At 41.1% G+C, this 27,373-nt stretch overlaps 1 long non-coding RNA gene across 1 annotated transcript in view; it reads left to right on the forward strand.

Annotated features, from left to right (window-relative positions):
• The first annotated feature begins 559 nt into the window (after window positions 1–559).
• Window positions 560–27,373, forward strand: part of LOC116764422 — a 123,091-nt gene continuing 96,277 nt past the window's right edge. The window contains exon 1 of the long non-coding RNA XR_004352878.1: window positions 560–803. This is a non-coding gene — a long non-coding RNA (uncharacterized LOC116764422). The remainder of the gene's footprint in view (window positions 804–27,373) is intronic.

The following is a 27,373-nucleotide window of genomic DNA, read 5'->3' on the forward strand; positions in this document are numbered from 1 at the left end:
GGCAGGCTGTAGCCCTGGTATGGAGGTGGCAGTTGTCCAGGGCTGGCTGTGACCCAGTAGTTACAACACAGCAGGAGGTCTGCTTAATTCAGGGGAAGTGGCTCATTTACCAAGCTCATGTTCTGTGCCTAAATTGCATCCTCCAAACAGCATTGTCACTGGGGATGCTGCTGTGTTATTTCCTATCTGACTCCTGTATCTATTTCTTAGTTGGTTCTGAACTCAGGACAGGGATTAAATGATGATATTTATTGACTCATACCTTAAATGTCAAAATTCCTTTAGGCCTGAGTCCAGCAAGATTATGGGAATAATGATCAGACTGGGCTTGAGACTTCTTTTTTATTTATTTATTTATTTATTTTTGGCTGCATTGGGTCTTCATGGCTGTGCGTGGGCTTTCTCTAGTTGCGGAGAGCGGGGGCTACTCTTCATTGCAGTGCACGGGCTTCTCATTGCGGTGGCTTCTCTTGTTGCTGAAAACAGGCTCTAGGCGCACGGGCTTCAGTTGTGTGACACGTGGGCTCAGTAGTTGTGGCTCGTGGGCTCTAGAGCACAGGCTTAGCTGCTCTGTGGCCTGTGGGATCTTCCCGGACCAGGGATGGAACCCGTGTCCTCTGCATTGGCAGGCGGATTCTTAACTGCTGCACCACCAGGGAAATCCCCTGAGCCTTCTTGACGAAACCTCCCATGGAAGGAATTCTTTCCCCTCTGCTCCCACTACTTCCCAGCAAACAGCATTTCCTGAAGATGGCAAACCTGGCCCACCCCTGCAAGTAGGGCAGCTGGGACAACATGTCTGGGTATGTGACCTTGGGATACTTGTTTAACCGGAATGTTTACAATTTAGGTGTGGTCCTTAGTTGTTAAGCTCTTGATTTGTTTTGTTGTTTTTGTTTGCTTAGAAGAGAGAATGTCAGCACTGGCATCGGTTAGTGAGTATTCTACTGACAAATCGTGCTATGTCTCATAATTCATCTCTTTTATAGCAGGTAAGGAACGCTGAAATGCTGATGTTTTTAAGTAAAAATTTTCATTCAACAAATATTTACTGAATGCTGCGTCAGGAAGTTTCCTAGAGCTAGGACTACAGTTATGAGCAAAACCAGATATAAACTCTGACCTCATGGAACTTTTACTTTAGAGAAGGAGAGTGGCCTTAGCAGTCACCAGAAATGAATGTGAAAATGCCTGCCTTTCTTTTCTCAATGTTCCTGGCCAGACTGAGCTAATTTGTTATTCTGTGGATCTCATATGAGGCCCTAAAGATGATTTATTCTGTTGCCATTTTAAAGATTAAGCACTGCAATCTTACGTATGTGTTCTCTAGAACTAGTATTGGGCTACATTTTTTAAACATTTCATTGCTATGCTTTATAATGTAGAGTCAAATCTATAACAGGAGGCTTAATTAGATTTCATTTAATGTAAGATACTGTCAATTGGAAAAACATTATTTTATATACTACTATGAAATAAAAAATTTGTAAGTTAAACTGACATGTCAACAAAATTAAGACATAGCCTGATATCAGAGATATTGAAACGTGAAAAAAAATAGTTTAGCACTCTCTAAAGAGTGGTCTCTGGACCAGAATCATCAGTGGTCTCTGGACCAAAATCAGCATCACCTGGAAACTTGTTGGGAATGCAAATTACCCAGCTTTACCACAGACTTCTGGGGGTGGGACCCATGCGATCTGGGTTTAACAAGCCCTCCAAGTGATTCTGATGCATGATAAAGTTTCAGAACCACTGAAATAGTGCACTTTAATATCTCTGGAATTTGATATTTCCAAGACATTTTCATAGATTTAATCATTTCAGCAAACATCTTGAAAACCTATTACTTGTAAGACATCATGCTGGATGCACAATACGTAGAGTTGAACAGGACTTACTTGCCAACCAGGAATTTATAGTCTAGAGGCAGATTTGTAATTTAAGAACTAAAAGATCAGACCCAGTGTGATGAGTTCTGTGAGTGAGGTACCCTCAAAAGGCCGGGGAAGCCCTGGGGAAAAAGAGGTAACTTCTGACTTTAATATTGGTGAAGAGTTCATAATGGAGGTGGAATTTAACACTATGCCTTGAAGGATGTGCAGCATTTAATTTTTCAGAATGAAAATAAATGAGAAATAATATTCCATAGAAGGCTTTTCTTCCCAATCCTGTTCTTTTTTATGGAAATTCCTGAAAAAGCTGGAAATTAATTAGAAAGGCATATGATGAAAAAATAAGTGTGATGGCGATCATGACAATCTTCCCCTTGGACTCCCTGGAGATAGGTTCACCATCAGCACCTTGGTGCCAACAGAAATTCCAGTGGGTGCCAGGGAAAAAGGCAAGCCTGAGCACTTCTTTTTATCAGCTTGTAATACTCGCGATGGAAATATTGTTGATGAGAAGCAGACAGTGTCCCAGAGCAGTTTTTCTGGAAGGACAAAGTGAGAGAACCCAGAGCCCAAGAAGCCTTGTATGGTATACTTTTTTTTTTTAATATAAAAACCCACTAGCATCTTTGTCAACAATAGCCACTTAGAAAATGTAGTAGACAAAGAGCATCTTATCATGGTAACAGCAAAACACTAAGATTAACCTAATAGTAAATGTGCTAAAGGACTCCATATTTTGTATGTAATAATTCTCTCCAAATTAATCTATATAGTAAAATAATCTGAATAAACTTGACATACTGATTGTAAAGTTCATATAAAGGAAAAATGTTTTTAAAATATCCAAGAAAATGTATGGAAAAATTAAAATGTGAACTTGCATGACCAAATATTAAATATACTATTATATGTAGTTATGTTAATTAAAATTCTTCCTCCAGATACAGAAAAGAACAAAGAGAGACGAATAAAAATGCCTTCTATATATGTGAATTTAATACATAAAGTCAATCAGGCATTTTAATCAGTGGAGAAAGGGGAGAATATATGAAATAAAGAGCACTGGGAAAATTATTCTAGCACTTTGGAAGAAAACTCAAATTCCTACATCATTCCATATACAAAAATAAATTCCAATGCAATTTAAGCACTAAACACCACAAAATATAAGCATAGTGGAAGAAAATATGGGAGAATTCTTTTATAATCTTGTGATTAGTAATAGGTATGGTATATTTTGGGTCCGAGCTGTGGAACAGATGTATCACGGGATTTCACTGTCCTGGAGGGTCTCAAGTTAACCTCACTTACATTGTAGTCACCGACTTTTGGACACATAAAATTTAGAAGCACAGAACATTTGAGCTTAAAAGAACAAGGATAAAGAGAAAAAAGCTTAAAGGAATAAGCTTAAAGGAACAAGGATAAAGGGAAAAAAGATTTTTTAAAACCCCAGAAGCAGTGCAATGGCCAACTTGGACTACAGTCCAATCTGTAAGTGAATTTAATTCTTTACGCTATCTTCAGCAGCAGAGCACTGTGCATCAGGTTTGTGCTGCTCACACCTTCATGTGGGAGGGGTACAGCCTTCCCATTTACTGCAGACAGCAAAGAGACCAAAGCCATGCAGCTACTCACCCAAGAAGTGTTTCAGCCACTTCTCTTCAACAAGAAGAGGTGTTGTTAACGTGAGAACTGTGAAAGGTCTTTGGAGTTAGAGTCATTCCCAGGGGTTCTGAGAATGGTCACAGCCTGTTTCTAACTCCCGAATTTGGGAGACAAAAGGAAAGCAGAGAAAAGAAAAAAAAAAAAAAGGAAAGCAGAGCTCTGACAAAAGGCAGTAAGGGGATCCTTGCCAAGTCATCTGGATGCTTCTCTTAGCCACAAACACTTCTTTTCCATTTTGATTGGACGTTAGCCCCTGACTCTCCACCTCTCACCTCCCCTCCCCCAGTGCGATGGAATTGCGTTCGTGGTATGCTCTTTACCTGACAGGCATGGGGTACAGGCTCTTAGCAACTCTGAAGGCTTTTGGAGGAGCAGTCTCCATCATGTGTGTCTTGCTAAGTCCTCCTGCACATCCATGGGATGTGGCCAGCCTCTCCCACCCACAGTTCCATCACCTCGGGAACCCCAAGGAGTACTTATGTTAGATAATGATGCCATAAAAGATCCAAAGAGATATCAGTTGCAAACCAAGCACAGAACCTTTGTGTCTGAAATAAGACATATTTTGAAAAGTCAAGGATTCTGTGTTCTTCTGCTTCATTCTCAACTCACTAGGAATAACTCTCCAAAGGCTTATTTAAGACACCACTTGATGTTTTTGAGCTGCGTGCTCCATACCACGTGAGAGAATCTGAGGCTCTCATACTACTTGCTCTGCCTGTTAAAATGCAGTAGATAAGAGAACATAAGATTTCAACATGGTTATACAATTTTTACCTTTGGGGAAGGTGGAAGCAAGCAGGGATCTGCAATCTTGGTTTTGGATATTCAATGAAAAATGTACATTCAGAACATATCCCAGCCAGCAGGACAGGAATAAAGACGCAGACGTAGAGAATGGACTTGAGGACATGGGGAGGGGGAAGGGTAAGCTGGGACGAAGTGAGAGAGTAGCATTGACATATATACACTACCAAGTGTAAAATAGATAGCTAGTGGGAAGCAGCCACATAGCACGGGGAGATCAGCTCCCTGACCTTTGTGCTTTGTGTCCACCTAGAGGAGTGGAATAGGGAGAGTGGGAGGGAGACGCAAGGGGTAGGAGATATATATGGGGATATATGTATATGTATAGCTGATTCACTTTGTTATACAGCAGAAACTAACCCACCATTGTAAAGCAATTATACTCCAATAAAGATGTTAAAAAAAAAGAAAATATCCCAGCCAAACTGAGTATATTGCTTTTTCAGATGCAGTGATATTCACAATGAAGAAATTAAATGTCTTATAAGGAAGGCATTATTAACAAGTATTATTTTGATTCAGAACTGGACTGGGGCCTTACAAGTCTTCTCTAGGTATCCGTGGGATAGTAGAGGAGGCCTGTAATAGTAGGTAAGAGCCTGGGATTTGAATTTAGAGAGGCTTGGTTTGAATCCCAGCTCTTCTGTTTACTGGGACCTGGAAAATTTGCTTCAGCTCGTCTGTGAAATGGAGATAATAATGTCCATCTTGTAGGGTTATTAGAATTGTTTCTGAGGAGCAAATACACTGATGTTTGTAAGCACAGCACCTGGCATGCGGTACATTCTCACTGAGTGGTATTTAAACAATTACCCATACATGCATCGTAGGCTCCACACTCTTAAAAACAGCAGACCTCTTCTCCTACTTAGCAGAGACCAGGGGACAGAACCATTGTCTGTGGGAGGCTTACAGCAGGGAAAGCAGTGGGAAAGGTAGGGTGGAGAGTGGAAAACAGAGCAGACAGCACAAGGCATTCTCCGAGCGCCTGTCAAAGGAGGTCTTTCTCCATCATGTTGATGCAGGAAGTCAGGACAAAGTGTCCATCAGGGCCCACAGAGGGGCATGTGCTTGACCATCAAGGATAAGCTCCCAGTCATGAATTCCTGCCTGTAATGAAAGTGGTGTTACGTGGATGCTCTGTGAGGAAGCACTTAAGTAAATGATACTTTTGTAGGCAAGGCGAAAAGAAAGTTGAACCATTGTTCACTGACTAGGAGTTGAGGGAGTGATGCCATTTTCTTGCAAAGTAATGATGAGCACAAACTTTCCAAACCACTCATCTGCTTTGCATGTGTAAAACTGACATCTGAGCACGTCATTTGGCACAAAATCGTGTAGCATTAACGTTTTCATATGGATCATGAAAGTATGTAAAAAACTAATTGCCACATGGGAAACCAATACTGGCTTTGGCTAGCTGATCATTAATTGTTCTTTACAAGAATGACAGCCGTGCTGAGGATGGTGCCTACTCTGTCCTTATTTGCAATTTTCTAAGAGGGGATCATCACCAGTCATTTCTCTGTCCAGAGAAGCAACATTCTGAGCAGCTGTATCCTTTAAAATCACAAAACTTGGCATGTCCTTCAACCACCTTGTTCCTTTAGGCCCACAACTGGGTCACTGAGACCTGTGAGCCAACACATTCTTTTCAGGTGAGAGCCCGGAGTTAAGAACGCAAGCAAAAACACAGAAATAAACCAACCACGTGCCTCCTTTGGGCATCTGATTTGGCCTATAAGTGTGGACTCAAAAATAACTAGAGGTTTAATTGCACATCTAAATTTAGTGCATGAATTTGCATGTGTAAGTAATCAGGGAAGTATTTGCTTAAAAATGTGTTCCATTTCCTCTGTTTGCTCTAAATCAAATTGCCAAGCAGCAGATCAGATTCTGAAATACTTTTTAAAAATGTGTTCTAGAGCCCCACCGCTTTAGCCTGCAATCCTGTGGGACCTCAGGACCCAACTGGGATAGACACATGAGAGCTGTTTTCAAGGAGGCTACCAATGGCAATCAAGGACATGGGCCAAAGTTGGTCAAGTGACTTTAGATGGGAGTCCCTTTCCCTCAGTCTCCACCCCAACAGGAACCAGATCCCATCCATACTGATTTAGCTGTCCTTTTGGTTACAATAGTAAGAACATTCAGTGGGCACACGGGAGGGGTATTATGAAGGACCAGAGATAGAGCCTGGTATAGTATTGCCTATCTCCATTCATTCATTCACTCAGATATTTTTCAAGTGCCTATTATATACCATATTATCAATACAAAGATGAAAAAACCATAATTCCTGCTTTTAAGAAGGTAACAATCTAGAGGGAGACTTCACACAGATAATGATAATATGCTGTAGTAGGTGCTATTAATATTGGTGGGGCAGGTTGAATTGCTGGTTCCAACTCCTCACTTCCTGTAGCATTAGTATTAGCTATCCACCCTTTCCGTGGCTTCATAGGTAGAGTGGACTTCCCTGGCCCTTGGCTCTGGGCTTGGCCATGTGCCTTGTTTTGGCTTGGAGTGGGCTTGCTTGGTTGGGCTTGAGTTTATGGATGACCATGAGGGAAATAGGTCCTGGTAAACCACTGCACATCAGAAGGAGACATGGAGCAAGGGCCGTTCCAGCCATCCTGCAGATGAATGAGAGTAAGTGCTTGTTTTTGTATTCCACTGAGGTTTTGTATGCAGTAAAAGCTGACTGATATACCAGGTTTTGTGCAGGCAAATCTATGAGGGGCTCCAAGGCCAGGCTTGAAGGTCCCCAGGAGGCTCCTGAGAGATGAGGATGACTAAGCTGAGACCTGGAGAATGAGTGGGCTGTGTGCATAGGGAAGGGAAGGGCTGGGGGCGGGAGTTAGTGGTGAGAGGTAGAAGGAAGGGCAGATGGAAGGGATGGAGGTCCCAAAGAGCTCAGCTTGTTCTCTGAGCTACAAGTAGTGAGTGTTTCTTGGCTGGGGCAGGTAGAAGCACCAGTGACCTTGCACAGGGCCATCATCCTGAAGAGAGGGGAGGCCCAAATCCAGCAGTCTTCTTGAGGGCACTTTCGCTATACACCGACTGCTATACATCACTGAGGATTTCTTTGCCAGGAGTTTCTTGTAGAGAAGAGTGACTTGAGGGAAAAGCTTCAGGTTATTTTGACCTGTATTCATTTCCTATTATCCATTTTGAAAGTAAGGGTCAAATTGACCAGGAGTCTGGTTAAAGACTAAAGTCCACTGAGTGTGATACATACAATTCTGGTAGATGGTATACTATGTCATGTACAATATTCCAACTGTATTTTGGGGCAACAACTTCTATTTATCAGATGGCTTTTCTTAAAGCTGATCATTTTCGTTTTCAGGATATATATTCCAGAATCATAGAACTGTAGAATTTGTAGAGACTTAAAATTTTCTTATGCAACTTTCCTGAAGGGCACCAGAGAGGGAAGTGGATAGCTAGAGATCCACTAGCTCTCTTGGTAGGGCTGGAAAAGGCAAGGTTTTTCACTTTAGTCTGTTGCTCACTCTCCCTTCCCTACCTACCTTTCTTATTTCCTTCCTTCCTTCTTTCCCCTCCCTCCTGTCCTCTTTCTTTGTTTCTTTGCTTCTTTCTTTCTTTCTTCCTCCCTCTCTCTCTCTCTCTTCCACCATGCTAGGCCTTACCTGGAATATTTTCCTTTTTGTCTTTCTTCATGCTAGAAATTCCACTTTTTACTACTGGATCAGAGCCATGATTGACTAGCCCAGGCACCTGTCTTATGGGAGGCACCACACATGGAGGGCCCAGCTTGACACACACACACACACACACACACACACACACAGATCACAGTAGCAATTCTGTCTCTTCTCTCTATTTTACAGTGCACCTAGGATTCTAAATATTGTTAAATATTTTTTTTTTTCTTTTCCTTTGGTTAAAAAGGTCTTCAATATAATAACCCATGTTTATTTGAAATGAAGGGGATTTTAATTGTTCAAAAGTTCAAAATATTCAATCCATTTCTTTAAAAGAACAATAGGGCTTCCTTGGTGGCGCAGTGGTTGAGAGTCCGCCTGCCGATGCAGGGGACACGGGTTCGTGCCCCAGTCCGGGAAGATCCCACATGCCGCAGAGCGGCTGGGCCCGTGAGCCATGGCCGCTGAGCCTGCACATCCGGAGCCTGTGCTCCGCCATGGGAGAGGCCACAACAGTGAGAGGCCCACATACCGCAAAAAAAAAAAAAAAAAAAAAAAAAAAAGAACAATAATATATTGGACTACTCAGGATTTAGCATTTTCTTTGAATAATGCCATGTTAGAGAATCATTATAGACTTAGCAGGATTAGTTGACCTCACACTTGTGTTTCTGTACTCTATCTGAAACCTACATCATATTAACTGATAATGATAAGAGCCAGTTCCACCTATAACTCATACTGCAAGTTGACTTTGTCATGACTCACAAGCACACCATTAACACGTAGTCAAGTATGTATACTTTTTCCTTCTTTCTTTTCCTCTTCTTTCTTTCTTTTCGGTTTAGAACAATTTTAACTTCATGTGGCACATACTTTTCTGAAATCTGACTGATGCCTTGGCGACATACTCCTTTCATGAGATCTAAACTCAAAGTTCAGAAGATTTTTTTTTTTTCTAACAAGTACAAAATTGTCAAGATGATCTTAAAAGCCTATGACTCAGCTATGTATTCTTGAGTCAGTAATTAAATGGAGAAACCATTCAGTTATTTGCCAAGGAATTTTACCTCTTGAGAGTGTCCTGGTGTTAGAAACTATCCAGACCATATAACTGGGAAGTTAAAATTAACAACCAGAAAAATGACTGCCTTTGCCTTCAGCATTTCTCTCTGATGAAATCTGGCTTTGAGGAAGCTTGTAATCTGGGTTCTAGTCCCTGCTCTGCCACAATTCCACATGTGACCTTGGGCAAATCACGTAAGCCTCTGTGGTCTCAGACTCCTCATTTGTCAAATTAGAGGGTTGAATCAAGTTAGCTTGAAATGCCTGCCTATTTCTATGTCTAGCTCTTAAAGTTATTATCCCAAGAATGTTTGGTTGTTATTTATTCTCCAAATCCACTTAGATGAGAACCAGTAAGAAGGAGGCTGAAACTGCGGCAAGTGGCACACAGGTTGAATTTAAAGAACTTTACCATAGAAAGAAATATTAACCACAAAGCCAGATCATACAGTTAATCTGGCTGCTCTCAGAGGTCCTTAAGAAGGGCTTGCAAATAGGAAGCCTGATTTGGTTTACATATAGTTCTCCCTGAGCCTAGCATCGATTACAAAGGAGGGCAGATTCTTCTACAAACAAGGCCCGATTTTATAAGTGACTATTTTATTTAGTATCTTTATTGGGACTCTTAAATTATAGAAGCAACCATCATCTTAAGTGAATTTTGGTATCACTTTTTGTTTTAAGCATGTAGATACCTCATGGAGCCCGAAAACAGAAATGCAGGTGAACCTCAGGATGGGTCTGTAGCCAGGAGTAGAGAAGTTGTCAGGAGCCTCCAGAGGCCCCTCTCTCTATCTCTTGCTGCTACTTCTAGTTATTGCCTTCATTCTTTGCTCTCTGCAGAATATGCAGCCTCAGATAGAAGAGTCCCCCCTTCCCAACCACCATTCAACACATATACACACACAGTTCCAGAGGCTAAAGTTTACTTTGTCTTCATATAAGGAAACTGATTTGTTGCAAATGTCTCAATTCAGATACAATTCAGATTCCAAATTCCTAAAAGAAAGAATCCAGGAACTCCCTGGTGGTCCAGTGGTTAGGACTCAGTGCTTTCATTGCTGGGGCCCAGGTTCAGTCCCTGGTCGGGGAACTAAGATCCTGCGAGTTGCATGGCACAGCCAAAATAAATAAATAAATAAAATAAAAGCAAACAAATAAACAAACAAAAACTAAAATAAAGAATCTGATTGCCTTGATTGGCTCAGCATGGCCAAGCATTCATTCATCCCTGGTGCGGTCAACTGCAGCCAAGGAGGCAGGGCCATGCATTACAGACAGGGCTGTGGAGCAGGAATTCTGCACTGCACAACTCTAGGGGGCACTTTTCACATTGTGTTGTGGGTGTGTGTGTGTGTGTGATGCTCAATGGTGTTGTGCAATGAGAGGTCCTCAGCTATAATCAAAAGGCACTTACTATAAAGATCCAACCAACTGCAGTTGCTAGAAAATCAACCTCTTCTCCAGTACAACTCCCTCCCACATTCTAGACCTTAGTAACTTTCCTCTACTCGGGGCCAGAAATCCCACCAATCTGTCAGATCCATGACACATGTCTGATTCTTTACAGTTCTGTATCCTTTTGCCTGAGATGAGCATCCAGAAAGAGATCTCCCGTGTTTCCTTTCTAAAAGCCACTAGGATGTGACAATGGCTCTCAAGAAATCTATGAGACCTGTTCCCTCCTCCTCACTTAGAGGCAAGGATTCCAAGTGGTTGATCTTCTGAAGTGCTGTCTTCTGGAATCCAGCATTTTCTTGGTTTCACCTCCACAATCAAAATCATTGTGCACTGAGAAGAGACAGTTCTCACAGTAACACCAAAGCACACAGATCCATTGGACATGGACCAGTATTACACACTTTTAATTTATTTTCTTTGGTTCACAACTTCTTCATGCAGATTTATGAAGACTAGACGTGGAGATCAGTTTAGCCCTAATTCTGCCTTATTTAACTTGGCCATTCCAGGACTGAGCCTTTACTCAAGTGGCTAGAGTTATGATATCAAGTCTTTGAAAAGCTGAGCTGCTTTGTTTGGTGCTTGGCATCTGGTACATGTAAAACAGCTTGGATCTGATATTTCCTTTCCTCTAAGTAAGAACACATCTCTTGAAAAGGTTTGGTGTAGTCTTGCCAAAGAAGGAAGCAGGAAACTCAAGCCAGCCTAGAGTTTTGTGAGCCACGGAAAACTGGCTAAATTCACCATGAAAATAATTTGGAAACATGAAGTGAATACAGAATGGCCTCTCCCTAGCCCAGTTCTTCATTCCAGTCTTGGGAATACTATGCATTAATGCATATTTGCTGAAAAACAACGTGATGTTGAAATGTTAACAGTTTATCTGAACCTAGTTCAGAATTGTGATCATCTGACCAAGTATCATGAAGTTTCCCTTTGACCTATCTTTGAAAAATAATGCTTGTAGTGGAATTGGTGACACAAACAAATACTAAACTTTTCTTAAGTGATTAACAATATACTTGGCATGTGATGAATACATACATTTGAAATGAACCTGTGCTTTTATTAAATTAAGTCTAAAGTGTTAAAAAAGCAATTACTTTGAAAATATCTTATGACACAGAATTTCATTAATTCAAACAGTTATCCCGCCCTTTGATCTGAATTAGTGATGCTCAATTGTATGTAAAATGAAGGGGAAAATGTTAGTCTTATCCTTCAAAAACAGCTCACCTTGGTGCCTACAAGTTCCTAGGAGTTTCCACATATGCACAAACAGCAGATCTTTGCAAAACTCAGGGAACTCAGTTAATCAGCTGTGATTCTTGGTTTTGTTCAATCACCCCACATTCTTCCCCCTCTTCAAAGGTTCTTTTCTTTTTCTAGTACAGTAAGTCCCCTACATACGAATGAATTCTGTTCTGAGAACACGTTCGTAAGTCCAATTTGTTGGTAAGTCCAGCAAAGTTTGTTCACACCTTTAAGAGTTCGCAACTTGAAGGTTCGTATGTAGGGGATGTACTACATATTGTAAGTGGATATTTTTGTTCATTTGATTATTTGCTTTTAAAGGTTGAATTTAGAAGTTCTCATACACAGGCCTTAATAAAATTGATGGGAAAAGATTTGGTTTTACACAGCATGAGAGCATTAATTAACTGGAGAATGCCCACTGTGTGCCAAGAAAGCTGTGCTCAGTGCTGAGGTCAGTGGGACACAGTGCCAGGAAGAAAGACAAAATAGCAATGCAGCGTAGAAGATGATGATGATAAAAGGATCATAATACTGCGGGAGCATGAAGAAGGGAATAATTATCTAGGGAAGCTGAGGAAGATTCGACGAGGAAGTAACAAATGAGCAGCGTCTTCAAGATTGCTTACAAGTCCTTTGTGGGGGAGATAAGTTAAAAGGTCATTCCAACAAGGGGTGTGGGAACCCTGATATGTTAGAGGTTATGCCCTTGATGAGGGCTTAGAGCTGAGGTTATTGGGAGAAATGGCAGGAGCTGAGGCTCCTGGAAAGGATGGGGCTGTCCTTGGAGGACCTTCTAATGCCGTGAAAAGGAATTAGGGGTTTATCTTGTGATCAGTGGTTTGTGGGGTTTTTTGGTTTGTTTCTTTGTTTGTTTAAGGAACATGCTTCCTTTTCGATGAAATCTTTCATCCAAACTGCATAAGACAAAAGAGGGAGATGAAGAGCAGCTCCTGTGTTGTGGAGGGAGGGAGATTTGGGGCTTAGTCTGCTCAGCCCTCTGTGCTCCCTACAAAGAACAATTGGCTATTGAGAGCTCTATGCACAGAAGGGATCCAGTGCTGTTCGCAGGTCTGAAAGGTGCATCTGGCAACACCATTGGGAGTGAAGAGAGACAGAGAGCAGGGAAACCCATCCAGGACCTGTATTCACACAAGTGATGATAGGGCCTGAAGAAAGCAGGTGCCAGTGGGAATGAATGAGTGGGGGATAGGGCTAAGGTAGGACTGTTGGCTGGTGAATGTAGGAGGAAGGGAAGTGTACATATAGAGCAATCCTGAAGTTTCCTTCCAGCAGCTGTGAGACAGAAGTAATATTTGAGCTCCCAGATCCATTTGACAAGAACGTTTCTTTTAGATTTTAGAATGAGTGGTTTCATCCTAATAAAGGGCTCTGCAGTTAAGTTTGGAATGTGCTGTATTCTCATGAAGAAAGGAAATGCCATGATTAGAGGATTTGTTTTTAAGATCTTTCCTGTTTTGGGATTTGGGAAGATCCAGAAAAGGAGTGAACGGTTGTTTAAACTATCCCCTGGGCCCTCTCTTTTGTTCCTCACATCTAATCCGTGGCAAGTGGGAAACGCAACTCTAGTACTTCCAGCTAAATCCGAGCTACCTCTTTCTGCTGCAAGTGTTTCTTGAGGAGTGCGTAGACGACATAGGTTACCATTCCTTAAAACAAAAATCTGAGAAACTTCAAAATAGGGCTTATTGTGTGGAAAACTTGTTGGCAGTTTGAGTTTTACAGCCTCCAAAATAAAGTTCTTTGATGGAAAACATTTTCTTAATTTTCATCCGTGAACTCTTGGAATTCACGTTTACCAGGAATTATGAACATTTTATTTCCAGAAACAAATGCTGTGACCACCCTTGTCTCCGACTTCTTGTACCCTCTGAGTTAGACCAAGGAGAAAAGTAGCATAAAGCACCTTTGTTTCTTCCTTGGAGGAAGCAATTTCGTATCTATAAAGAGGATATTCTAGCACCAAGGAATAAAGTATTTTCTGTTCGCCCTCTGCTAGTTGGCCAGAATACACGCCAACACTGGGGTATCGTAGCGTGAACAAGAATGCTATTTTGGTCTGTTGTAAAGAACTGTGGAATGCAGATTTTGGATTGTTTCATCACATCCGTCAGCAACCACAAGACAAATGTTATTTCAGAATGAAGACTATGGATATAGAAATACAGAAAACTAAATAAAATGAAGATTATAAAGACTTTTTATAGTTTAATGAGTATGCTTACTACCAAAGCTTTGTCTCTTTTTTTTTAAACCAAATGTTTCTGCACAGTGTTGGGTGTTTGCAAAGTTTGATGAGGGCCAGGTGCAGAGTAAGAATTGAAGAATTCCACTGCTTCTCTCTCCAAACCGTGGTGGGAGAGGGGAGGATAGAATAGTCCATTATGAATAATACCAAACAATCTTCCTTAAAATGAAATAAAGACTCTGTTACCTAGAGAATTCAATAATTTCAAGATAATTAGATTTCTTCCTTGAGAGTTTCTCTGGGGAATATTGTCATTTTCAAAGAAACAATTGTAAGTGCTTTTAACAGTGGCAACACAGTCTCCAGAGAGGGTGGGGCTTCACAAAGTGACCCAAGTGGCCAGCTGATGCTGCTCCTCTCGCCTAGCACACCCTGTGTGTGTAAGTGTACACTTAATCTTTGTGTCTTCCTCTGGACTTTAAGTGGGAAATTTTTGTCACGAATCTCTAGGGTTCTCTTTGTTTACAGAATTAGTGCTTTTCTATGATTTATATATAGTAGGCATTAAATGTTACCACTATTTCACAGAACTATTAATTTTAATGAGTTAACAATTTTACTTTCCTTAAACAAATAGAAATAATCAAATGGTAAAGAGTATAGGACTAATTCCCCTGGTGCTGGCATATCCCTCCACCTGGTACCCTATTGCCTGAAACTTCATGATTAGAGATTCATTCCTTTAGATTAAACATGGTCCTCTCTCATTTAAACTTTAGATTCCTTGTAAGAAGAATCACATTAAATCTCTTATGTGAACTAATTTAATCCTTAAAATAATTAGAAAGGCTGAAGATATCAAGAGTTCATGAGGATGCAGAACAACAGCAATGCCTATACAATGTGGTTATGAGTGTAGATTGCTTCTACTTTCTAGAACAGTTCAGGAATTTCTACTTCTGACCAAGGTGGAGCAATAAGGACTGAAATTACCTGCCTGCCTGAAAAAAACTTGAAAAAATCTGATAAGTTAAATGAAATAATGTTTTTTAAGACAGTGAATATCAGACAATGAAGGACGGTGACCCTTAAGAAATGTGAAACAAACTAGGCGGGCCTTACAATTGTCCCAGCAATTGCCTTGAGAGAGTTTCCAGGCCACACAGTACAGGGAGGGGGAACCCAGGAGGAACCCAACGGACTGCCTGAGTGAAGGAGACAGAGTTGAGGGTCTGAGGAGACTCAGGTTCATAGGGCAGAGTGCTGGAGAGCCATGGAATGACTAGGAAAGCTGTTTCTTATGAACTCCCATGGGATACGGAGAGGTGAAGGCATCAGCAGCTCTGATGGCAACAACTGCAGAGACCCCTTTGTTTTCCACCACCTCAGTGCCCTAGGCTCAGCCACGCATACTTAGGCTCCGGCTTTGGCACTGACGCTGCAATGATGGCAGACAGACCCATGGGGCCCTTGCTAAGCAGAAGCAACTGAGGTGGTGGCCTTAAGGGACATCAAGGGATAGAACTGATGTTTTTCTTCCTCAGAAATATTGCCACAGCCAAAGGGCTGACACTACATGGGGCCTGTAAGAACCAGTTCTCAGAGTTCGGGAGAGACATCCGGAGACACCTAGAATTATTTTCCGGGAATTTGAGGGGTGGCTAGAATTCTCCCAGAGCAGGTGGGGGCAGGGCCGGAGCAGCCCGGTCCATGGCTGTTCTTACATCCAAGCCAGAGCAGCCTAGGAAGCCTAAACACCCACCCTGGTTCTCAGACTAGAGTCCACAGATGTATTCCTGAGGATTTCTGTATTCTGCCCAGGAATTTATTTTAGGAGTTATCATTTAGATGGTAATCTTAAAAGAAAAACATCAAGTCTCTACTTAATCATCTAAATGACCACTGTCTTAGTTCAGGCTACCATAACAAACTACCATAGACTGGGTGTCTTAAACAATAGGAATTTATTTCTTACAGTTCTAGAGACTGGGAAGTTCAAGATCAAGGTGCTGGTCTATTTAGTTCCTGGTGAGAGCTCTTCTATAGGCTTGAAGGCAGCAACTCCTCTCTGTGTTCTTACTTGGTAGAGAGAGAGAGCAAGCGAGCTCTGGGCTGTCCTCTTCCTATAAGGACACTAATCCAGTCATAGAGGCCCCACCCTCATCACCTCAAGGCACCAGCTCCAAATAGCATCAGATTGGGGGTTAGAGTTTAAATGTACGAATTTTATGGAAGAGACAAACATTTAGTCCATAACAGCTTCACAAAAATGATATGCTGTTATTGCTACATTCAGTGCTTACATTTGCAATTTTGTTTTCTGTTCATATTTGCATCACACAGAGGACAATGACATGGCACACTATTTGAAAGTTTTGCAATAGAAAAAAAAGCGTGGTGTGGGGGAATTGAGTTAGCACATGCCCATGTTGGTATAGGCTTGCTGAAGCAGCACTGCTCTGAGAGTAGTGTATTCACATAGGTAGTGAGCAAATGTATTATCCAGAGAGCCTCTTTGTTTACACCAGCTTGCAGTCAGCCAGGATGAAATGCACAATGGAAAAATGTTCTGTTTGATTCACACCATAGTTGTATTAGATTCTCAAGAAATGCATGTTTCAAAAATGCCACAAATATAGCCTCATCTTTGAGCATATAAGGCAGCTTTATATGGTTATCAAGTGGTAGATCATCAAAATTGGCCTTTGAAGATTGCTCATTGGCAGAATTTATTATTATTATTATTAAGTTGGAGGTCTGCTTATCCTGAAGGAGAAAACAATGCTTTAGAACTTGGTAATTTTTTTGAGTATACTTATCCTGATAAGTACTCTCTACAAAAGCCTGCCAAGATCACAATGTAGAACTGGAACTAAGCCTGTTCCTTTCTGCTCTTAAACCATTTTGGCCATTTAGTTTCACCAAAACAACATCATCAGTTACACTAAATTGCTATTGTTAATAAAAGTGTACTTTTGTAATTCTGTTTGGGTTAACTTTGAAATTTGTTTCGGTTTTATGTCTAAGAACTACAAAGATCAGGACTTTTTACCTAGTTTTATATTTTTATACATTTAATTAATATAATAATAATAACACTGAGAATCCATAAGAATTTTTTTTCTTTATAAAGGTCTGTTTCTTAAGTTTGGGAGGTACTTGACTAGTAAAATGAACGTCTTCTACTATGTATCAAGCTGGTTTTTCTGTTGTTGTTCAGAGTGGAAATTATTTTAGCATAACCCAGATTTATTTCCAGACCTCTTTAAACTAGGACTAAATGTCCTTCAACATCCAAACTCCCAAAGTCAAAGCCTCTTTCTCTCTCAGATGGATTATCTTTTCTCTCGCGGGGTGCCTTTCCTCTTGTTGATTCTGGGACCCCAGGGGGCATGCTGACATGTCCATGCATCGCCCGAAGTTCTCCCTCCACAGACACATGTGTTTCCAGAGCACTGGCCCTTTTTTCAAATGCCCAAAGCATAGTTAAAACCAGGCTCTGGAGATTAACTGAAAGCCCAGGGATAGTCCAAGAATAACAGAGAGTAACACAGTTAATACCACAAGGGGTTGCACTGGGGGCTCCCAGGCCAGTCTCCAACCTCTGGACTCCCACTCCCCCACCCCCAGCTTCTTGCCTTCTCCCCAGAAGCTCAGAACCCACCACACATCTCCAGGTCTCTCCCCTGGTCTCCTGTTCCCTTCCACACATGGAATGACTGACACCAAAAACCTTCATTTTCTTCATGGGGAGCTCCCACCACTACCCAGAGAGTGACGTCTGCCCTCCAAATTCTGGGTTATCCAGTCTTTACAACACTGTGGATTATTCCAACCGCTCAATTCCTGTCCATATTAAGGGACCAAAATTTTTTTCTAATTCTGTAAGGATACAGTCATCCTAAAAATACATTCCATTTCTATTACAAAACAGAACTTAATAGGATGGGCTGCAGCATCTATATCCGGGTTTGTGATAGCTTCACTTTTTTTCCAAGAAAAATAAGAGCACGTGTTTTTTATTTATGCAACCAAAGAGCCCTTTCTGGTTCTTTCCCTCCAAAAAACCAGAAAGTCTGCTCCAAAAGCAGATTGACATCATTTCTAAAATTCCTAAGGTAATGACAATAATAGGTAATAATAATAATAATGATAAAAGTCTCAACTCTGCTGGGTATTACATTAAATAAGGGAAAGTTTGTTTTTTTTTTAAGAATGCAAAAATAGAATCAGATATTCAAAATCAGTTTCTGTTTTGTGAGAGGCAATATAATGTAGCAGTGGAACCTGTGAGCTTTGGAGTCAGACTGCCTGGGATTTGGGGTCCTGGCTCTCCTACTTGCTAGCTGGGCTAATGACCTGAGCTCAGTGTGTGCCTCTCCCCATCTGTAAAACAGGAAAGGCAGTATATCCCCCATAGACTTGTTACGAGGATTTAAATGTACAAGTGCTTAAAATATCGCACAGCACGTAATAAGTGCCCAGTGGCGGTGATGGTGATGACGATGGTAGTGGTGGTGATGGCTGGCATTTGGGTCCTCTGCAGGAGGTAGAACCCAGAAGGGGTCCCAATGTGTGCCTCATCCACACCACTGAAAATGAACACGGAGAAGTGGACACTGTCTCCTCTTTCTCCTCTCTCTTCTGCATCCTGAATGTGGCCATGCCAGGTAGAACACAACAGGGGACTCAGAAGAAGCTGTTGTACCAGTCAGCTTTTCCTGAGCCTTACCCTTCTCTGCGGTTACTGTCACAGGTTAACAGGAGCCCAGATGGGTGTGGTTCTCTGTGGTTCTTTGTGCGGGATTATCAGTCAGGGTGAGAGAGGAGGAGTTTCAAGAAAGCCATTGAACTGGGGGGCTCCAGAGCGGCAGCAAGTGAAATTACTGTGGGGTGAGGGCACAAGAGGGGAAGGGTGTTCAGGTCACAATGTGAGCAGCTAAAGAACTTTCCTCTAAACTTCTAGAAACAAGGGACTCCTGCTATGGCTGCCCATGTGCGGTGGGCTGGCAGCCCAGGCTCTAAGGGCTTGGCCTTGACTGCTTCTCCAGAGGGCTGCAGAGCTGCTAAACATCTTTTTTTTTTTAATTAATTAATTTATTTATTTATTTTTGGCTGCGTTGGGTCTTTGTTGCTGCACGGGCTTTCTCTAGTTGCGGCGAGCGGGGGCTACGCTTTGCTGCGGTGCGCGGGCTTCTCATTGCGGTGGCTTCTCTTGTTGCGGAGCATGGGCTCGAGGTGAGTGGGCTTCAGTAGTTGTGGCTCGCGGGCTTCAGTAGCACGTGGGCTCTAGAGCGCATGCTCAATAGTTGTGGTGCATGGGCTTAGCTGCTCCGCGGCATGTGGGATCTTCCGGGACCAGGGCTCGAACCCGTGTCCCTTGCACTGGCAGGTGGATTCTTAACCACTGCTCCACCAGAAAATTCCCAAGCTGCTAAACTTCTTATCCATCTCTCTGGAAACTCTTGGTAGGAGGCAGGGATGAGATTTCTGCATCTTGATTTCAGTCCTTTCTGTTTCCCCTTCCCACACTTACTAGTACCTCTAAAAATCTTTTCTGCTGTCAGGTCTCAGAAGCAGGAAGTGAACCCCCAAATCAGAGCCCCTCCTTGGGTCCCCATTATGTTACAGCCCAGTGGACATAAAAGATATTCATGATGAGTTCATGAACGTGGCTACTCATTCAGCCAACAATATTTCACTAGTTAGAAGGCATGAATATCATAAAGGTCCCCAAAAGAACAACCTTAAATAATCCTAAAGTATGTCACTATATTAATGTATAATTATGAAAACAAAAATGGTCAAAATGCTTTGGGGTCTCAAAGTAAAAGGTGTTACCTGAGAGACACTTGCAAATGTACCCTTTATATTAAACAAATACAAAGGAAATATTAATGGTAGTTTTATGACTATAGAGCAAACTGACATATATTGAGTCTAATGACCCAAATTATTATTATTAAGTTTTGCATAGTGGCTAGCTTATTTTTTATACAAATTATTTAGTATAAACATATTAGGCAGATTGTATTTACCCTATTTACTATTTTCTTTACCTGTAGGTGGAACATCTTGTTTGCTGATGTTTCCCAAACCACTTTTAGGTCATTGTTGTCAAACAAGAGTTGACATGATTAACTTCTCAACTCCCATCTGTGTGAAGCATCAAGGAATAGAAAACCTTGTTTCACCTCCCACCTTGCTTCAAGATTTCCCCTCAGGCTCGGTAGATTCCAGTTCATCTCACTGATACTCTCAGCCATAGGCTTTATTATTCACTGGAAAGAAAGGTGAATGGGGGATTGGTCTCATCATTCCCTCTCCTTTTCCTCTCCCCGCCCCACCTTCTGAGTGATGGCAGCTCTAGTTAGATTAAGCTTTGTGTGATTCTGAAGCTCCATTCATAAGAAAAAAATTGAAATCCTGCAGAGCACCAACTAATAATTCAAGAAAAATTGGAAGCTCTATAGATAGTTTTTCTTTTCTCCTTTCTCTTTCTGGAACCGTGGGCTGATTGTTTTGCAATGCATAATCTAGTTGATGCCAGTTGATGAAGGGGACAGTTCTTATTTTAGGAAGCTGCCTTCAAGCTTGATGACAAATCATGAGACTCAGTTTGAAATTCCTGTTTTCACATAAATATTTTAGAGTATGTTTTTGTAAAACGAATCCATGCAAGGTTATTAAATCTATTCAATTTAGGGCTTTCTTTTTTTCCCCCCTCTCATTTGAAACCACAGGTGTGTTAATTTCCATAGAAAAGAACTAAAATAAAGATGACTAACTGCTTCATATGACTAGCTTTTTACAGGTGACAGAATGTCTTCACATGCTTTTCCTCATTTGGTCCCAATTCTTTGAGGTCGTTCCCATCCTAATTTGACACCCAAGGAAACTGACCTTCAAAGGTGAAGTGCACTGTTTAAGACCACGTGGCTATTAGGTGATGGGTCTGGGATAGAGCTCATCCTTTGACCATGAAGAATTACTCTTAATTTGTGAAGTCTTGTCTGCAGTAATGATGGACTGGCTGCACAGACACAGAAAGTTAGTCAAATCTCTGAATTTGGAACAAACATTGGGAACCTACCCAATGTTTGGGAAGGTTCTACCTTCTACCTTCTGAAGTAGGTAGAAAAACTCGGACTTCCAAAAAGCAATTGTTCACAAACTCAGATCCACAATGTTTCCTACTCTGAAAATATTTCCTCTCAGGTTCCTATTGAGATGGATTGGGAAATGGGTGACATAGCCTCACTCCTTAATTTTTCTTATCTGTGTGTGACAATCTCAGGGAGCAGAAGATGCTTCAGGTCAAGTGCTGGGTTAGGCTGTTTGCCAGGAAAGCAATAATGAGAAATTACCTTGCAAACTAAGTGTATGCTGAGCTCTCCTGGCAGTGATGAACACAGACCCTGAGGTCACGCAGAATTAATTTGCATCCTGCCTCTGCTGGTATTTGCAGTGTGATCTTGGGCAACTTATGTTGCTTTACAAATCCTGTTTCCTCACCTGTAAAATGGATATATAAATTCCTACTCTGTTGAATTTTTGTGACTGCTAAATGAGATTTTAATGCTAAATAAAACTGATAAAAATTAATGGTTTATCAATGCAAATTCTTCTTCCTGCAATTCGAAGATCTGGTTCTTGAATTTCTCTATTTTCCTCAGATTCCACAATAAGACCAGGATGATTTGAGCTGTAAAAGCTGAAAATGTATTGAATAAGTTGTTACTTCCTGGAATGCTGAGGCCCGTTCTGTTTTGACTACCTTGCCTTTCCTTCCCCTGTTAGGCTGCCTCACGAGCAGTGTCCGCTCGCACCTAATAACATCTCCTCCCTTTCCCAGAGTGCACAGAGCTGGCAATGAGCAGGCCTTCAAAAATGGTTATTGAGTAAATAATCAGGTTCAGGCAGAGTGCTAATTCACGTCTCAGACCCTCTCAAGAGGGCTCTGTAACATGGCATGGTTTTACTTATCCGGTTGATCACACTAGGGCACAAGTGTCATTTAAGCCTAATCAGGCTTAGAGGTTGCCACGTCCCACACATTCTCAGCTGTAAGTTCAGACACCATAGTATGTGGCAGCACAAGAACAGTTTCGACCGAGGCTTGGAGAAGGAAGTAGAGTCAGGATTGTTGTCTTCTTTAAACTTTAGGCTTTGCCTCTCAGAGGCAGGAAACAAGGACGACCACGTTTAATACACCCAGAGCTTTTACTACCTACCCCAGTTTTTCGAGGTTGTCACCGTGATTGATACTGCCAAAGCTGTGTCAGATTTCATTCAATTACTGTTCATTCATTCACCAAATAATTATTGGGCATCTTTTATGTACTAAGCACTGTGCTAAGTGTTGCGTATGCAGTACCTAACACTTGAAGAAAGGCACTTTAACGTCTTCTAATCCAACTATTCAGTCTATTTGAATTGCTTCGTTAATCCATTTTCAGGCTTCAAAAATTAATGGAGAATGATTACAAATCTCTGATAAAGACCCATCTCTTTTGGTGAAGGCTAGGCAGCTCTTTCTCTTCCTGGCTGCTCTAAAATGAGAAAGTCTTTCTTGTATTAAGCCCACATGTGTCTCTGGTCCTAGCTCCACCCCTTTGGGGCGAGTGAGAATAGGTTTAATCCCTCTCCATACGTTGTCCTTTCAAAACTGTGAGGTCAGCTATCACATCTCCCTGAAGTTTTGAGAAATGTTTCTTGAAGCCAACATTCCCAAATCCTTGTGCAGCACCACACATGACACGGACCCCTCTCCATTCTTGAAACAGTCTCCAAATCCCCAAAAATGGAGGACAAAGAGAAAGCAATGGGCCCCCGGTTTGAAACCCAGGTACAAAGGCAATACCCTGAAAGTTTTGTCAACCACATGAAGGGGAATGGGCACATGCAGAGTCTGACAATATCTAACATGTATCAGATGCAGACTTTGGAACAAATGAATTAGTCGGATATTAACTACAAGGAAATGGAATAAAAATAGGAGCATTTAGACAGACCTGCAGGAAAACTTCCCAACCGTGAGCCTGGACTGTGCCAAACCCCAAACATTTGGAAAATAGCTTTAGATGTTCAGCAAATCCCAACCTCGAGCATTTGGGGATGGTTTGTGCTGTTTTAATTGTCCCTGTTTTCATTAGAGTAACTCGACAAGACACTCATTTGCTGAATTTCTTCCAGAGAGAGTAGTTTCTGATTCAACACAATAAGAGCCTGTCCCTTCCTTTTTTTTTTTTTTTTTTTGTCTCTCTTTCTTGGCCAAAGTTCTTCCCCTCACTGAGGAATGTTTTCATTATCAGGTATGATGGGCATATTGAAGAGGTTGATTTCTATTCAGTTTAAAGTTTCTCTTTAAGAGAAAAAAAAACGACCATGCTTCCTCTTGAGTAAAGTAGCTGGCACTTGTGCTGCAAATGTATTAAACGTTTCCAGATTAGATTCCAGCAGAATACAGTCTATCTTTGTGCAGGGGTAATGGGCTACAGCTTCTAGACAGGCCTCTGCTTTCTGCCAGGGAATTCTCGTCTTGGTTCGGGTACAAGGGGCCCTACAACACACAGAGAATAAGGGCTTCAGCATCACAGAGACACATTCTGGGGAGGGCTGGCTGGTATACCTGGGCCATTTAGACTGCTCTGGAGATTATGATGAGGAGTCTGTCCTATGGCTAAATCTGGTAATACTCACCTTCCAAGAATCATAAGTCAGTATGTAAGATAAAAGAGCTAACATTCAATTCGGCTAAGCCAACCTCTCAGGACATTTGGTGTGAGCATACTGGTGGCAGAACACCAAGCCTGATGGCAATGCTTCCATGTCACACAGTCCCTATGAAAAGAGAAGTTCTGGCACTGATGAGGGATGCAGTTGGGAGATGGCCTGGCGGTCAGTGACAGAAGATTTGTTTTTCCTTTTAACCAATGAAAGATTCTTTATAATCAGGAATAGGACAGCCTCAGATTTGCCAGCATTTATGCATTTTGCACACACATGAAGAATTGAGAGCCAACTAAATTAAAAAATATTTTGTCCTACAGCCTACTAGGATTCACACCTAACTCAAGCAGAGGATAGCCTCTCAAAAACTGCTAGTTGTCTACTCAACATCCTAATCAGAGAACCCTGATTTTATTAAGGGCTTAACTGATGCAATTGTAAAGCTACATTTCCTAGCATCCCTCGCACCAAGGACTAAACTTGTGATATCATTTTGGCCAAAGAGATATAAGCATACGTCTGTGGGAGTTTCAGGGAAATTTTTCTTTTTTTCAGATAAGGGTCACTCTTTCTTTCTTCCATATTGCTTCCTCTTTCATCTTCCTGTTTCAAACATAGATATGGGGCTGGAAGTATAGCAGTCATCTTGGGACCATGAAAATGAAAGGCATGCACTAAGATGGTAAAGCAGGAAGTTGGAAGGAGCCTGAGACTTGATGATGTATGGATCTGTAGCACTACTGCATCCTTCTGTAACCCCACCACACACACACACACACACACACACACACACACACACACACCCATCTCAGGAAATGGAACCACCACCATCCCAAAATCTTTGGGAGCTATCCCTTGCTGCCCCTTCCACTCTTCCGTATTCAATCTAGTCTGCGAACTCTACCAGCACAATATATCTCAAATTCATCTACTTTTTATCTGTGCTGCCACCTCTGTAGTGAACTCATTACCACCTGGAATATTTACAAGAGCCTCTTACTGGGTCCCTCCACAAGTGCTCTGCTTCCTGCAATCCATCTCCAAGCAGCAGCAGAAGTGCTTCCTTAAAACCCATCCTCTGACTACACCACTCATTATGCCCACACTTAAAACCTGTCATGGCTTTCCATTGCATTGAGCATGAAATTAGAACTACTCACGATAGCCCCTGACGCCCCGCATGAGCTGGACACTGCCACCTCTCCAGCCTCGTCTTTCACTGTTCTTCCCTCTTCCTTCAGTTGCTCAAAACCACTCATTTCTACCTAGAATGCTCTTGCCTTCAGTTCGACTTCATCTCTTCCTTCAGGTCTTAGTTTACGTGTCAGAAATATTTTCTTGTCCACCACATCTAGAGGAAATTCCCCAGCTGTGCTCTCTATCCTGGTTTAGACTTTCCATAATTTATAATGGTTGGATTGGTTTTCTTACCTGTATTTATTTGTTTTGAGACTGTAAGCTCCACAAAGGTAGGATCAGGTCTTTCTTGTTATCTTTTCTACCCATTGTCTAGTCTATTGCCTGCAACCTAGTTAAAGCTCAGTAAGTATTTGTGGAATGAGTGAAGGAATTTAATCTGGATATGCTAAAGGTACAATGCATATAATTTTTTATTTGGCAGAAATATAATATGCAAATTTCTATGACAATGTTTTTTGAGTCACTTTAATAATTATATATATGTTTATATATATACTTATATATATAATATATAAAACTTGGTTTAACTCTTATTTTTACTTTCTCATTTTTCAGTTGAAGCTTGATTATATAAGAAAACATGATTTGAGCCGCGAAAGCACGTTAAAATAAATTGAAATTTATGTCATCAAAAAACTTTTATGACATATTTGGAATATTTTTTCCTATTATTCTTATAAAAACTAGTTTCTCTTAATAATTTTGCATTTTGTTTTTAAATGGAAAGACCAGAGAGACATTTTCAGGCTGGAATTTGTAAATCCTTCTTTGCAAATGACATGTGGTTGTTGGGAATATAGACTTACTCCTAGTTATGAGCACAGTCTGTGAAATTAGACAACCTGGGTTCAAATCCAGCTGTTGTTTACTAGCTGTGTGATACTGAGCAAATTGTGTGCCTCGCTTGTGCTTAGTATTCTCAGTTGAACAATCAGGAGATAGTAGTTAACACCCCTCAGAGAGTTGTTGTGAGGTTTCAGTGAGAAAATGCATTGTTAACATTGTCAAAGAGCCTGGAACAGTAAACATTGCATTATTTTATGTACTTGTGTTTGTTTGCTAGGGCTATGATATCAAAGGACCACAGACTGGGTGGCTTAAACAACAAAAATTTATTCTCTCCCAGTTTGGAGACTAGAAGTTCGAGATCATGGTATGGGTGAGAGTTGGTTTCTTCTGAATCTTCTCTCCTTGGCTGAAAATGGTCATCTTCTACCTGCGTCTTCACACGGTTTCCCCCGCATCCATCTGTGTTTATTTCCTTTTCTTATAAGGACGTCAGTAGTCATATTGGATTAGGGCCCATGCTGATAACCTCATTTTACCTTAATTACCTCTTTAAAGACCGTCTCTCGAAATACAATCATATTCTGAGGTATTTGGGGTTAAGACTTCAACATTAGAATTTGGGGGGACACATTTCAGCCCATAACAATATTAATATTATTCCTTCAGATAAGCCAAATCAGGTATGGTGTCTATAGTTTCTTTTTTCAACATTGGTTTTTGAAGTACTGCAGGGTTCTTAATGAGAGCTTTGCAGAGGTGAATACAAAGAACGAATCCAGTAAACAACATCACGAGGCAAAGTTTCAGAATGAGTAATTACATTTATGTTCTTCATTAACTTGTTTTTAACATGAGAGCTCCTTATGCTTCCTGTAGTTATCCAATCATCTATTATGATATACTTACATAAGACTAAGAATAAATACAACTGTAAACTGTGTTTGATGGTCAAACCTACCCTGAAAGTGGTTGATGTGCTGAGCTGGGCACTGAAGGAAAGCTAAGACATAAACATCCTTCCTTGATGCCCATCAGCCAACCACTAGGGCCTCTCAACATCTATGTGGACACTCTGACCCATTTCAATAAAAGGTAAAGATACCTTATTCAAAGTTATCTTATTAACTTTTAAAAAATAAAAATGGAAAACAGATCCCAGATTTATCATTAATGATGTAGACATCCTGAAACACCAACACCAATCTTTGAGGTTTTACTATCCATCTGTTAAGAAGTTCTAATCTAGACTAAAACTTCTAGCAACGGAGAATTCTTTGCAACACGTACTGGAAAGTTGAGCAAGGAGTGTGTATACTGGAATTCCTAGTCTTGAATCCTGTCCTGCCATTTGTTAGCTGTTTAATGATAATCACATAATCTACCCTTTCAGAATCTCAAATTTCCTGAGATGTAAAATGGCGAAAACAATATGTATTTCTCTCCTACCTCCAGAAATCTTATAAGGATCAAGGAATATAAAGAAGCACTTAAGTACTAAAATCAACCAACAGATCAATACAGCAATCAATACAAACCAATTCCGATAGTAAACACTTACATAGTCCTTACTGTGCTAGGTACCATTCTAAGAATTTTATATGTAGTGGTTCATTTAATCGTCA

The sequence above is a fragment of the Phocoena sinus genome, chromosome 13 (genome assembly GCF_008692025.1).
Source record: "Phocoena sinus isolate mPhoSin1 chromosome 13, mPhoSin1.pri, whole genome shotgun sequence".
Lineage (NCBI taxonomy): Eukaryota > Metazoa > Chordata > Mammalia > Artiodactyla > Phocoenidae > Phocoena > Phocoena sinus.